This window comes from Oryx dammah, unplaced genomic scaffold (assembly GCF_014754425.2).
Source record: "Oryx dammah isolate SB20612 unplaced genomic scaffold, SCBI_Odam_1.1 HiC_scaffold_26, whole genome shotgun sequence".
NCBI lineage: Eukaryota > Metazoa > Chordata > Mammalia > Artiodactyla > Bovidae > Oryx > Oryx dammah.
The window spans coordinates 17,381,664-17,395,886 of NW_024070210.1; positions in this window are offsets into that span (position 1 = coordinate 17,381,664).

Genomic DNA, 14,223 nt, shown 5'->3' on the forward strand with positions numbered 1-14,223 from the left:
GCCTCAGTTTCCTCATCCATAAAATGGGGATAATAGTAGTACCTACCCCTTAAAACTGTCATGAAGATTAGAAATGTACAGTGCTAAGAATAGTGAGTAAGGTAATACCATGAATATACAAAATAAGGCTACAATAGAAGGTTCCTGGAAGTATTGATTGTTATTATCATCTTGCAGGAAGATTCCAAGATGACAATATGGCAGGGAGCAAGACAGACCTAGCCCTAGCCTCATGGAGTTTGAGTCCATGATTGAAGGAGCTGCTGTTTTTAAAGCATTTAACATGGTGTCTGGCCCTGGGGACTCCATACATCATGATTCTTATCACTATTATTAATGGGTGTCTGACCCCTTATGGCATTTAATCCACTCAACTTCTCAAGTTCTTTCCTCCTTGTTGCAAATATAAGACACCAGGGAGGGAGATTAGGTTGAGAGACGATGCCATCTCCCTCCTTTGCTGTGATGCTGGTCGTTTTTAGCACCAGCTGCAGCCAAGTCATTGTCCCCTGCTAGCTGCTTCCCTGAGTCACTGCCCAGCTGTCAGCAACAATTTTTGGAGGGAGGAGTGTGGCAAATACAAGGAAGAGAAAGGATCTGTATTTGAATCAATAATCCCATTATGAATCTGTCACCCATGAATGTGTTTCACTTTTTTTTAATGCTCTTGTGTATTTCGAGCTTACCCCTGAGAGTAAACCTTGTCTTTGTTGTGCTGGACAGTTGTCCTGAGAGAGTGTCCTGACAGAGTCCCCGCGCTCCAGCTCTCTCATCCTCCTGTCATCAGACATTGGACCAGATATCCCATCCCCTCTGTTCAGTAAGGGGCTAATGCTAGGAGGAAAAACAGGAGCGATTTTGATTCACGTTGAAGTTATACACAATGAACCTTTATTAAGTTCTGGGCTTTTTCACACTGCCTCAACAAATCCTCCCAACTATCCTGAAAGATGTGTATCAATTTTCAAATGAGGAAGCAACCTCAGTGAGGCCAGGTGAACTCCCCAGGAATTTGCAGCTGCCAAGGGCTAATCAGAGTCCAAATCCACTGTATTCTTGTTTTCTTAAAGATGGAACCAGAGCCTCAAGCAGAGGAAAGGACCTTTGGTATAGGGAGGCAAATGGTGCCCCAGCAATGCTTCGAGCCACCATTCTGCCCCTACCCCAGAGGGAAAAGGAAGGGATACCCTCAAGGGGTTAAGAAGGGCTACTGAGGTCAAGGCTGGTGAATCCCCTGAACCTTGGTCTAACAAGAGCATCTTACCTCAAACACTTGGGCCGGATTCCTTCCCTTAGTTCTCCATGATATAATCTATACCTTTTGGATTTTTCTTGGAGGGTTATGAGTTATTGTGAGGTTTACATGAAACTTCTACAAAATCCTATAATAGTCATTTACAATTTTGTGGGCTGCCCACCATCTGAACTTGATCGGTATTTGGGAGAATTCCCCAACTTATGAGTCCTAGTGGAAGACAGAGCCCCAGTTCTGCAACAAAACTGGAAATGCCAGATACTTGCCTTCCAGCTTCCCTTACAGCTAGAACATGGCCATGTGACCTGGGCTGTACCAGTCAGAAGCAAACACCTTGGACTTTGAATCCGAAGCCCATGACACAAAGAAGCAAAAATTGTGTGAGAATCTCCACTGGTAGCAATGAGGTTGCAGCAAGACTTGAGCTGCCGATCCTTGCTCAGGGTTGGTGGCAGCAGCAGTGGGAGCTCCAGCAACTCAAGATCCAGTAAGCGGTGCAGTAACTGCAGTGGCTTCTACACCAGACCAGTGCTGTACAGGCTTTGGGGCATTGATTATAGATTCCAAACCTCCTGGAAGAATTTTGAACTACTCAGTATCATTCTGGTAAATTCCTTTTTGGGTCAAATCAGACAGAGTCATTTATAAACCTGAAACCAAGCTATTAAAATTGTGGGTTTAGGACCTAACCCCAGCACAGTCCTACCTGGGAAACTTAATTTCCCTTAACAATATAATTTGGGTCAAATTTGAGCTATGAATAATATGGGACTATAAAGAGCAGACCTTTGGAGACAGATCTCCTAATAAAATCTGTTTCTATGGGTATAGCTGAGACTAATAGTTGCCTACTCAATGTATATTCTCTCCTCTGCCTTGGTATTACATTTTATTCAGAGTGGTGATGTCCATAGGTAAAATACTACATTTCTCAACCTATTTTTTTCAGCTTAAAGTGTCCGTTTGGTAAAGTTGTAGTCAAAGAAATATGACCAGAAATCTTAAGTTGTTTTGTACATACCTTTTTTGCTTTTTCTGCCTTTCTTCCAGCTTCCTCTCTGGAATACAGACATGATGGCTAGTGCTTCAGCGGTTGCTTTGGGCTGTGAGGTGACCCTGAGGATGGAAGGCAACATTAGGAAAGTGGAGTGAATAATAGCAGTCTGCATACCTGAAGACTGAGGAGCTACCATATCAGCCTTGCTCTGTCCCCAACAAGCTTTTTTTACAAAGAGAGAAAAATTTCCATCTCCCTCTACCCACCAGTGTCTGAGTCACTGGGCGGCGGGGCGGGGGGGGGGGGTCCTCTGTTACTAGAGGCTGGAAGTGATTCTTCACTGATACCACAGAGAAGAATTTGAAATCAAATATTTTGACCTGGGTTGGGGGGTAATTTAAGGGCTTGTCATCACAGAGATCTGGTTTATCTCCAAGTCCTGACATATGAAAACCTCTCTTGGATCTGTCTTTCCTCTGCAACCTTACAGATGCTGATGTTCATTTGATCCACTTCTGTGCAATCTAAAATACCTTCTTGAGTGGTAGACCCTAGAATCGCTTTTGTAGTGGTTGAGGTAGCCCCTTACTTTTTTGTTCTGGTGCTTTCCCATGATGCCCAGTATGCTATTTGCAGGTAGATCTGCAAACATGGCTCTACTTTTGCCTCCAGGACTTACTGTGTGCTATGGGGTGAGCTTTTAGCATCTCTGTGCCTCAGTTCCTTCACCTGTAAAATGGAGATGGTCATGCTTGAACTGGCTTTCTTGGAGAGCTCTTGGAGGAAAATATGCATGAAAGTATTTAGAAGCTGGTGAAGGATCACACAGAAGTCTGGTAATCTTTTTTCTGGTTACAAATGATGGCCCAGAATATATTGACCAGCTCATTTGCAAGCTTGCATTCTTTTTTCTACTTTATACTTGTCCACAGTTGCAACTCATCTGCCCACCTTCCTCATTCTTCAGTCTTTTAAGATCTGCCCTAGATTTATATCTGTTTTTTATATTTTACTGTGCATCATTCATAGATAGCTAGCATTTATTTATTGAGATTTACAACTACCTCTGGCGATCTCCGTTAACATTTATCGAGTGCTCAGCACTGTACATGGATTATCTTAGCAATACTCAGAAAAAAGCTATGAGATGGGTGTTTCTGTGTTTTTTTTTTTTTTTTTTTTAACCCATGAGGAAACTGAGTCATCGTATGGTTACGGTCAGGCAGCTAGTGAATTGTGTAGTCAGTATTTGAACCCAGGTGAATTAAGTCTTGTGGCAATAAGGCTATATCAGTTCAATTACTCTAAGAAAACAGAAGCCGAGACTGGGTTAGGAATGCAACGGTTTATTGGGGATGGAGGTGAGGGTAACACCTGTGAAAGGTAAAGGAGAAGGGGGGCAGGATTGGACACGAAGAGTCTCAAACCACAGTGAAGATCTGACAAAGTCTCCGACAATCTAACAGGGAGCTCCAGAGCAAAGACTGCCCCTTAAAGGAGCCTTGAGTTGGGCAGAAATGGTTAGGCCCTAGGACCTGTGCTCAGCATGCCCAGTCACTCAAACACTGCAGTGAGTGATTATAACTAGTATTTCTGGATCATGTACTTGAATGTTACTAAGAGAGTAGATCTTAAATACTCTCATCACAAAAAAATAACTGGTAACCATGTGATTGGAGGTGGCAGTGAATGCTATGGTGGTAATCATTCTGCAGATTATAAATGTATTGAATTAACATGCTATGCACCTTAAACTCACACAGTGTTATGTGTCAATTATATCTCAATAAAGCTGGCAGGGAAAAAAAGCAGCACTACAGCTGGTGACTCTCTGCTAACCACGCTCCTACCCCTCAACAGCAAGTTCTTTCTTGAAGGGGGATCGGAGCAGGGCAGCTCCATGGCTTCTACAAATAAGGTGTAAAAACAACTCAGACGGCTTATCGTTTGCTCTAGGTCCTGGGGTCCAGGCACAGCTAGGCTTGGCTGTGAACTGTGGGTCGGTTCCAGGTCTGTTCTATACATCTCCTTCTGGGACTGTGGCTACATGCTCTTCTAGCAGAGTTCAGGATGAACAGAGGCAGCCAAACCACACAAAGCCATTCAAAGCCTCTTCTTGCATCATATCGGCTAACACCCCATTGGCTGAAGTTGGTCACATAGTCAAGACCAAAGGCAATGGAGTGGGACCATGATCTCCCCCAACCAGGGAAGCCCTGACAAAGGTAGAGAGGGAAGGAAGAATTGTGGACAAACACCTACACTATCTGAGCAGCCATCTGGCACCAAAATCCACACGTTGGCTATTTTGTTGTAAGTGGCTAGTACCGCAACTGATATGAGCTATTATGTACAATGGCTGAAAGGACAGTTCTGAAGTCAGATGGCTGGGGTCAGACCCTGGCTTCAACACTCTCAAGCTGTACCGTCTCAGGCATTTATGAGACCTCTGGGAGCCTCAGTTTCCTCTTTTGCAAAATGGGGATAAGTAAAGAATCCACTTTGTAGGGTTATGAGGAAATGAGAGAACATGCATAAACCCTTTGCCATGGTGCCCGGTACATGGTAGGCACTCACAAATGTTGTATTTACTTCTAATCCTTACAACAACCTTGTATAATGGTGCTGTTTGTTTATTTATTTACTGGCTGTGCTGGGTCTTCTTTGCTGCACCCAGGCTTTCTCCGGTTGAGGCGAGCGCGGGGCTACTCTCTAGTTGCGGTGGGCAAGCTTCTCGTTGCAGTGGCTTCTCTTGTGAAGCACGGGCTCTACAGTACTGGGCTCAGTGGTTGTGGCGCACGGGCTCAGATGCCCCTCGGCATGTGGGATCTTAGTTTCTGGACCAAGGATCGAACCCCTGTCTCCTGAATTGACAGGTGGATTTTGAACCACCAGACAAGTCCGCTAGCTGTTAACCCAGAAGTGTGTATTATTCTGAGAACCCATGGCCTTCCCTGGGTGCTACGACGAGTTCCAGCAGTGGCCCCCCTCCCCTGAGTCCTATACCTGTTTCTATCTTTCCTCAACATTTGTCCATCAGACCTCAGGCTTTAGGACACCTCTCTGGAAAAATCCCATCCCACCCAGCACCTTATCACGTTTCCAGTCAGTCATCCTGGGGAGAAGGTCACCTACTCCCACATGGCCAGAAATATCTTCCAGTCCGTTCCAATTGCTCAGAATCACCACTTGGCCTAGTCCAAGGGTGGGGGAGGGTAGGTGTCGAAAAAAGTAGAAAGAGAGACCCCCTCCCAAGCCCCCGTCCCAGGACTCCCCAGAGGGTGGAGGGACTGTGGTGGGTGCAGAGAGGAGGCCAACACAACACGGAAAGTCAGCCAGCAAAAGGGTTAGCCCCACAATCCAATTCTACTTAATATCCCGTAATAACATGCTGTCAACATGAGTTTCCTGTTCAAGTGGATTTGTTAAGAAGGCTGGGCAGGTCAGAGATGTGTTCCGGCCTCCTATGTGTGTTGGGGGGGGTGCCTCAGGCACAAGAGCCCCTCCTCACCTTTTCCCCTCTGCAGTCCGAAGAAGCTCCCAGAAAGGGGGCTTGTCTGTACCCGCCAAGTCCGTGACGGCTCACACAGGGGCCCTAGAGCCCCCCGGAGGGGAGCGTGTCTCCTTTTTTTTCTTCTTTTCATTTGAGCGTGTCTCCTTTTTTTTTATTTATTCTTTTCTTTTTATTTGAGTGTGTCTCCTTTGATAAGCATCCTGGCACGAAGGCAGAAAGTATGATTTTTAAGTGGGGAATTCAGACCTGCCTGGACCCAAAGGTGGGGAGGGGGGTCCCGGGAGGGCGAGGCATGTGTCAGAGCCCCCAGATCCCCCTGATGGAGGAACCACGGGTCAACCCTGGGGCCACCTAGGGGACAGAGAGCTGCTGAGTGAGAAGCTTGTAGATCCGGCGCGGCCTCAGCCCTCCCGAGCGACAGCTCAGGGGTGACCCCAGTTAGTTCTCCTGACTGGCTGCTGGCTACCCCTCTGCCTTCCAGGCTGACCCACTGCTGAGCTTTCCTCCCCATGGGGGACTGGGGCACAGGCCTGACCTCCCCAGGGAGGCGGCCAAGCTGCCTAGGGAGCCTTGAAGCAGGGTTTGACAAGAGTTTACTACTGAGTGGTCACCTTGGGTCAGAGGTGAGGGCTGTCCCGATGTCACCTTGTTGAATCCAGAGGAGCTGGGTCAGGGGGCAGCAAGGGAGTCAAGGCCGTGGAGAGGGGCTGCAGAAGGGTGGAGACTAGCATTATCCATATTTTCCCCTGAGTTAATGGGGTGGGGGTCCTGGGGAGTTTAAGAAGTTAAACCAAGACCCCACGTAGTGAGGGGCATCACTGGGACAGGGGCCCAGCTCTGTCTGACCCCAGACCACCCGCCACTTCCCTCCCCACTGCCCCCACCATACCCCCATCCCCAGCCAGGGGTACGGAGCAATGCCGAGCTCAATCAGAGGCTTCAGGATCCCAGTCTGGGCTCGGGCTCTGGGGGCGGAGCTGGGGCATCTGCAGAAAGGCGTGGGGCCTGTGGGTGGGTGACCAGCTGGGGGGCAGGAGTGAGACCCAGGGAGGGGGCGGTGGGCCTGGGGGATGAGGACGGGAGGCCTGGGCTTCCAGCCCTTTTGTGAGCCCTTTTAATTCGTGTAAATGAGGGTTTTTAATTTGTTATTCTGGGTTTTATTTCTATTACCATCTCATTTGCCTCTAAACCCTATTTCGCCGCAGCCTGGACCGAATTCCATCTGATGCATTAGGACTAATTCTCCTCCCAAAGGGTTAGATGTTTTCTCCCCGCACAAAAGTCGCTTATTTTGGATAAAGAGACGATTAGATTTATCTTTAATATTTTAATGGCAGCTGGGATTAGCGGGCAAACAGCCCTGACTGGGTTGTTCCCCGCGGATTAGGTTCTGATAAACTCTCAGATGGGGGGCCCCCACCCCCACCCCACCCCACTTTCTGTTTTCCACAAAGTGCTTTTTATTATTTTGGGTTGAAAAAAAAATTCCCTTGTCTTTTGGAACATCATAAATTCCATTTGCTGTTTTCTATTAAATCAAGTTGATTAAATTCGTTGTGACTCTTTGCACATAGATCTTTTTAATTTTAACGTCTCCAGCATAAAATCTTTAATGGTGCAATTCGAAATGGCTGCAATATACAGTGCAGGCCTTGATAAAGCAGATGGAAATGAGGTTCTTCCAGGAAGGGGGGCTGTCAGGAGGGGCTCAGTCAGGAGCTGGCACAGACCTCCAGGAGAAGCCGGGGATGACTTTGCTTCAGGTCAGAGAAGCTGGGGTCCCAATCCCTGTTCTGCCACGTCCTAGCTTCGGGGCCTTGGCCAGGGCTTGCTGTGTGGGTTGTAACTTCAGCTGATGCTTACTGATATGCTTCCGCTGTGCCTAGCACTGTGCACGCACCATGAATAACCCTTTGCTCAAGATCACACAGCAAGTTGGTGGCAGAGGTTGAGTCCAGCTTGTCTTCGGCCAGAGAAGCCTCAGCTTACCTCTTGGAGCCTCCATTTACTCATCAGTGATATGGGGGCGCTCAGTTGGGGCCCTGGGTCTCAGGAGCTTGGAAAGATGTGATGCGGTCCACTTTGGGAATGGTACAGGGCTGGATTCTTCTTGAGGATGGCGGGTGACGGGGGTGGCAGCGAGGCTGGCCCCTCAGGGACCCAGAGGCCCCCTCATCGCTGCGAAGAGCTGAGTTCTGAGACTCTGGGAAACTTCCGTGACTCCAGGGTTGAGGAGAGAGGCATGCAGGGGCCGGCCTCCCCCACTCTCACCAACAACCAGCCCTCCATCCTCCCACCTCAGGCTTTTCTCCCTGGCCCTCCGGCTCTAATCCTGACCTCATCAAGTCCTGGGAAGGGTTGATCCACAGGAGCAAATCCCTCATTCGGAGGGACAAAATCAGCTTAATTTGCAGCAATTTGAAGCGGGTCTTTGCCAGGATTTGAATATCAAATTATCCCACAGCCCAGGCTGGCCCCAGGAGGCCTCCTGCCACAGGATGGATGGATGTGTTCTGGGCCCCACCAGGGAGGTTGTTCTCGGCTGTGTGTGTGTGTGTGCAGTGGAGGGCTCGGTGGGCTGTCCGAAGGTGCTGGGGAGGGTGAGGTCACAATTAGCCCCTGTCCCCGGAGGGCACTGCGGCTCCCGGACCTGGGGGAGGTGGTGGGGGAGGAAATACCTGTTCAGGAGACTTTACCTAAAGTCTTGTCAAATACACAGATTCCCAGGTCCCTCCCCAGATAGGAGGAATCAAGATGTTCATAAACGAGCAGGTCTGGAAATTTCTGGAATAGTCAATCAGCAAACACTTGCCATGTAAACACTTTGCATCTCCTCATGTTCTGAGAAAGTCGATCTCTGGCATCCACCGTGCCTGGCTCTGGCCCTGGAGACCATGCCCCCCTTTGTCATCTGCTCCTTGATGCCCTGAGTCAGCTGCTGCAGAGGACTCTTCAGCCTTCTCTCCCTGGTCAGCTCGCCCATGTCTTCCCAGATCCCCTCCATGCCAAGTTCAGTCCGGGCAGACATCCTCTGATGTAGAGGACATGGGGCATGGGACCCAGACCAGAACCCCGGGTCAGACCCCTCTCATGGCCACGTTGCTCCCTCATGAAGCTGAGAGCCTCTTCGGGAAGGGCTGGGACTCCGGGTCTGACGCTGAGCAGACAGACTGCCCATCAGGGGTGGGAGAAACGTGTTGGTCCTGGCCAGCGTGTGCCCCCTTGGAACCTTCAGTGTGAAAGCAGCAGCCAGGACTGCTGAGCTAGCCCCGTGCAGGCCTGTCTGTCCATCCAACACCATCCACAGAGATGAGAAGGCCAGTCCTGTCCTCAGAGATCCCACCACTGGCAAAAACCAGTGTGACATGCATTGTAACACCATGAAGGGTTAGTCGCTCAGTCGTGTCCGACTCTTTGTGACCCCACAGACTGTCATCCACCGGGCTCCTCTGTCCATGGGATTCTCCAGGCAAGAATACTGGAGTGGGTTGCCCTTCTCTCCAGAAGATCTTCCCAACTCAGGGATTGAACCCTGGTCTCCTGCTTTGCAGACAGATTCTTTACTGTTTGAGCTACTGGGGTAACACTATGAATACTTACTAAGTGCTCATTGCCCAGTTTTCCGTGCTTTTCTCTATTCATCCATGTCATCCTCATAAAAACCCTATGAGGTGGGAAATAGTAAATGCATCCATTGTACAGATGAGGAAACTGAGGTACAGAGAGATTAGTCACATGCCCAAGGTCACACAGTCATCAGTGGTGGATCTGGGGTTCATATCCAGGCAATCTGACTCCAAGCCCCCTGTCTATCCATCCATCCTTAAAACTGTTTGTGTATTAATATATTATTTCTCCATAGGTGACTTCCTTTATTTTTTTCTTTTATTATTTTTTAAAAGTTTTAGCTGCACTGGGTAGTCATTGCTTTGCACAGGCTTTCTCTAGCTGCAGTGAGCAGGGGCTACTCTGCATTGCCGTTCTCACACTTCTCATTGCAGTGGCTTCTCTTGCTGTGGAGCAAAGGCTCTAGACGCATGGGCTTCGGCAGCTGTAGCACGCGGGCTTGGTAGTTGTGGCTCATGGGCCCTAGAGCATGGGCTCTGTAGTGACGGTATATGGGCTTAGTTGCTCCATGGCACGTGGGACCTTCCCGGACCAGGGATCGAACCTGTGTCCCCTGTATTGGCAGGCAGATTCTTATCCACTTCACCACCAGAGAAGTCTCTGATTTGCTTTATTTTTAAAGGCATAATCACAGTGTGTTTGGGGAGCACAGAACTTATATGAGGGTGATCTGGAGGAGGTATCTTTATTTAGTCAGTGATGTTGTTGGCCAGCAATTGTGTATCTGGCACTGGTGACATAGAGATGAAAAGCTGGTCTCCGCCCTCAAGGAACTCACAAACGGGGACATAATGTCCCATAAGCAGATGTGGTATGGGCTCTGATGGACAAATATGGGAGCACTGGGGAGACTCCAAAGCTCGGGAGATCAGGACAGGCTTCCTGGAGGAGGGGCTCATGAGCTGAGACGGAAAGGATGATTGGGAGTCTCAGAGACACATCCAGTCCTTAAGCTGAGGGCAAGGGGGCCAGAGACCCTGCTGGGCACCGACAGCCTCTTTGTCTCAGCCAGTCTCTCCTTCATGGAGCCTTCCTGACGCAACCAACCCCAGCCCCTTCTCTACCATCTACCCTAGACAGGGTCCCCTTCTGGGGAGGTCTTCAACCCCAGCTCCTATGTGTTCCTAGAAAACACCAGATTCCGGAACCCCCAGTTCTTATGCCAGTGAGGGCTGAACAGAGTCTGTTTTGGGGGCAGAGGCTGCCTTGGGAAATCCTAGTGCCTTGATTTGAGGGCATCTAGACTTCAGAGCAAGAAGGGACCCCAGAAACTACCCAAACCCACTTAGAAGAATGGAGCAAGGCCCAGGGAAGTAACAGGAGTTGCCTGGAGCTCAAATTCCCAGCCCCTAGTGCCTTGATCTTCTCTCTAGGGTGGTCTGGCCTCCCCTGGTCTCTCCTCTGACCCTTGTCTTCATGCCTCTCTCGCCTGATGACAGCCAGGGTAGCCTTTCCTGAATAACGATGGTATTGGCTCAGATTAAGGGCAACTAGCTGGCTCTTGGCTTTTCCTTTTTATATAACAACTAATCTCCTTCTAATCAGCCATTATTAAATTATATTCCATTTTTAATTCATTCACAGATCACGGTTGGGACAGCTGGATAGATAATTGGGGAGAGATAATTTATGTAAATGAGGAGCAGCAGAAGGTAGGGAAGTGGGAGGCTGAGGACCAAGGGCTGGGGAGGGACCTGGCTTGACCTGGCCTGGAAACGGTTGGCTGGGGACACTGGGGACTGGGGCCTGTCATGGAACCTCAGGGTTCCTGACGTTGGCCCTCAGCATCGCCTTCAGTCTTTCTGGCAAAAGGGAAGCCCACTACTTTTTGGGGGCCAGGCATCTCTCTAACATCAGCTCTCATTAGAAGAGGGTCTTGAGAAGCAGTAGAATGCTGCAGAGAATTTTGGAGTCAGAGCTGTGTTTGATTCCAGCTCCACCACTTCATAACTGCCTCTCTTTTTTTTTGGTCCATCCCTCGAGGCAGGAACTGGCAACCCACTCCAGTATTCTTGCCTGGAGAATTTCATGGACAGAGGAGCCTGGCGGGCTACAATCCACGGAGTTGTCAAGAGTTGGACACGACTGAGTGCCTAACATGCACACGAGGCTTGTGGGATCTTAGTTCCTCAACCAGGGAACCAACCTGGGCCCTTGGCAGTGAAAGCGCAGGGTCCTAACCACTGGACTGCCAGGGAATTCCCAGCTGTTTCTTAACTTCAGTTTCCAACCTGCAAAATGGAGGTATGGCTAGTGCCTGCCTCATGAAGGGGTACAGAGGTTTAACTTGGTGCAGAGGAAAAGAAAGAGCCCAATACCCAGTGTACACAGTGGCTCCTATCACTAGTGTGAGGACTAGGCACTTGGGGCATATTGACCTCCCTCTAACAACTGCCTCCCAGCCATGGAGCTTCCTTCCGATGACAGAACACGTCCACTCCCCTTGAGTAGCCGACATATCCATCCCACTGGTGTTAATTACATCAGCAACTGACACTAGCGGTGTCCCTTGAGCTGGGAACTGCAGTAAACGAAACACTTGCTGTATGGCACCCCACCATATCGTCAGAACAACAGGATGAAGTGGGCGCTACTGTCTCCATCTGACGGGTAAAAACACTGTGGACCCAGGCTCTCACCTGATGAGAAACTAAAACAGCAGCCTGCTTGGAAAGGGCAAGGAGGGAGTGCAAAACCTGGAGCCCAGCTGGAGGCCATTTTGGGCAGGTGGCTTGGGGACCGGCAGGCAGGGGCAGGGCTGGCAGGAGAGGCAGGTGGAGAAGGGTGGACCTCCACGGGAACTGGGCATGGGTGGGCACAGGTGATGGATAGGGCCTGAGGTCTGCATGTGACTGAGGTTGGCAAGGGCCCATGGTAGGGCCTTGGACCATTCCCAGAGGGAGGCAGGAGATTAGGGAGGGTGGTCCCAGGGGGTCCAGGACAGTAATGGGATTAGCCCTCAGGCAGTGAGTGAAAGTTATTAGCGTGTGGGGCCTCTGGCCTCCCACCCGAGGCCGCAGCTGTCACCCATCCACAGGAGCGAGTCACCAGCATTGCCCCCCACCCTGGGCAGGCTGGCACCCTCAGCCCTCCACAGGCTCCCCTGCGGTGATCATCTGTCAGGGGGCTGGCCTCCCGGCCTCGGCCTCCTGTCTACCCTTGACAGGCTGGCCACCCACACACACAGTGTATATTAACACACCCTACCTAGCACTGCCCTGTGCCTTGGTTTCCCCATCGGGATAGAAGGAGACAGTGAGAATGTTTGCGACGCTTTGGAGGGGAACTCCTGAGGCATGGAGGTCAGGGCCAGACCCCCTCGGAATCTGGTTCTGACAAATATTAGCTGGGTGCCCCTGGGCATGACTGTTACCCTCTCTGGGTCCTAACTTATAAAACGAGAACAGTAGCCCCAGAGAAGCCAAAGAATTGATGCTTTTGAACTGTGGTATCAGAGAAGGCTCTTGAGAGTCCCTTGGACTGCAAGATCCAACCAGTGCATCCTAAAGGAGGTCAGTCCTGAGTGTTCATTGGAAGGACTGATGCTGAAGCTGAAATTTGGCCACCTAGTGCAAAGAGCTGACTCATTGGAAAAGACCCTGATGCTGGGAAAGATCGAGGGCAAGAGGAGAAGGGGACGACAGAGGATGAGATGGTTGGATGGCATCACCGACTGGATGGACATGAGTTTGAGCAAGCTCTGCGAGTTGGTGATGGACAGGGAGGCCTGACAAGCTGCAGTCCAAGGGGTCGCAAAGAGTCGGACACGACTGAGCGACTCAACTGAACTGAGCACGGGAGGGTTTTCAGAGGCGGGTGGGGTCTGAGAGTGGGTCCCACAGCGAGGTTCAGGGTGCTGGGTACCTCCCCGAGTTGGGGCGGCAGAGGGCCTGATGCCGCAGGACTGGACCAGGTGTCTTGCCTGCTGGCGGAGCCTGGGCGGTGGCGGCCCGGGCCCAGGGAGGGCAGCCGGGCGCCGTGGGGGCCGCTCGCGGCTCCCTCTAGCGGTGAAGGCGCGGATAGCCCTCCGGGAAGAGCGCCGGCCCGCGAGGCACGGCTGCGGCCACAGTGTCCCCGGGGAACCAGTCCGCCTTCCTCGAACGCAGCAAGGAGAGGGATGCCAAGGGTCCTAAAAGGCTCCCTCTGCTAACCAGTGCATGACACCCATCGTTAGAGCGTCTTTCCTTCAGCTTGTGAGTCAGCCTGTTAAAATGAAATAACCTCCCAGGAGAACGTCTGACCCACTGCTGACCCAGGGTGGGCAGCGGAGTGCCAACCAGCCCGGTGCTGGCGTGGGTGGGGCTTGAGGTGGTAGTCTGTGACGGGGCACCAGTCACCCCTTCTCTAGCCTCCATTTCCCCGTGGTAAACTGACAGGATGCCATTAGGGTGGTTCCACCCTTTCAGGGGCACAGTCCTATGGAAACGTGAAACAATTGACATTCTCCCTCCGGGAAGTGCTTGTATTTGTCTGGCTGAGGAACCTACATCAAGACCCAGCACTGTTAGGCGGTGAGTAAGGCTTTTACATGAAGTGATACTTTATTAATCTCAACATCTGTATGTTTTAAAATGATTTTTAAATAAACATTTTTTTAGAACAGTTTTAACCATGCAGAGAAGTTGTGAATATTGTACAGAGTTTTTGTTAACCCCACACCCAAAATTCCCACATTGTCAACATCTGGCATTAGTATAGTATAGTGTATATATATATATATATATACACACTATACTTATATATATATTTTGGAGAAGGAAATGGCAACCCACGCTAGTGTCCTATCCTTTTGTCACAGGACATCTAATCTTCATGTCTCCATAGCCTCCT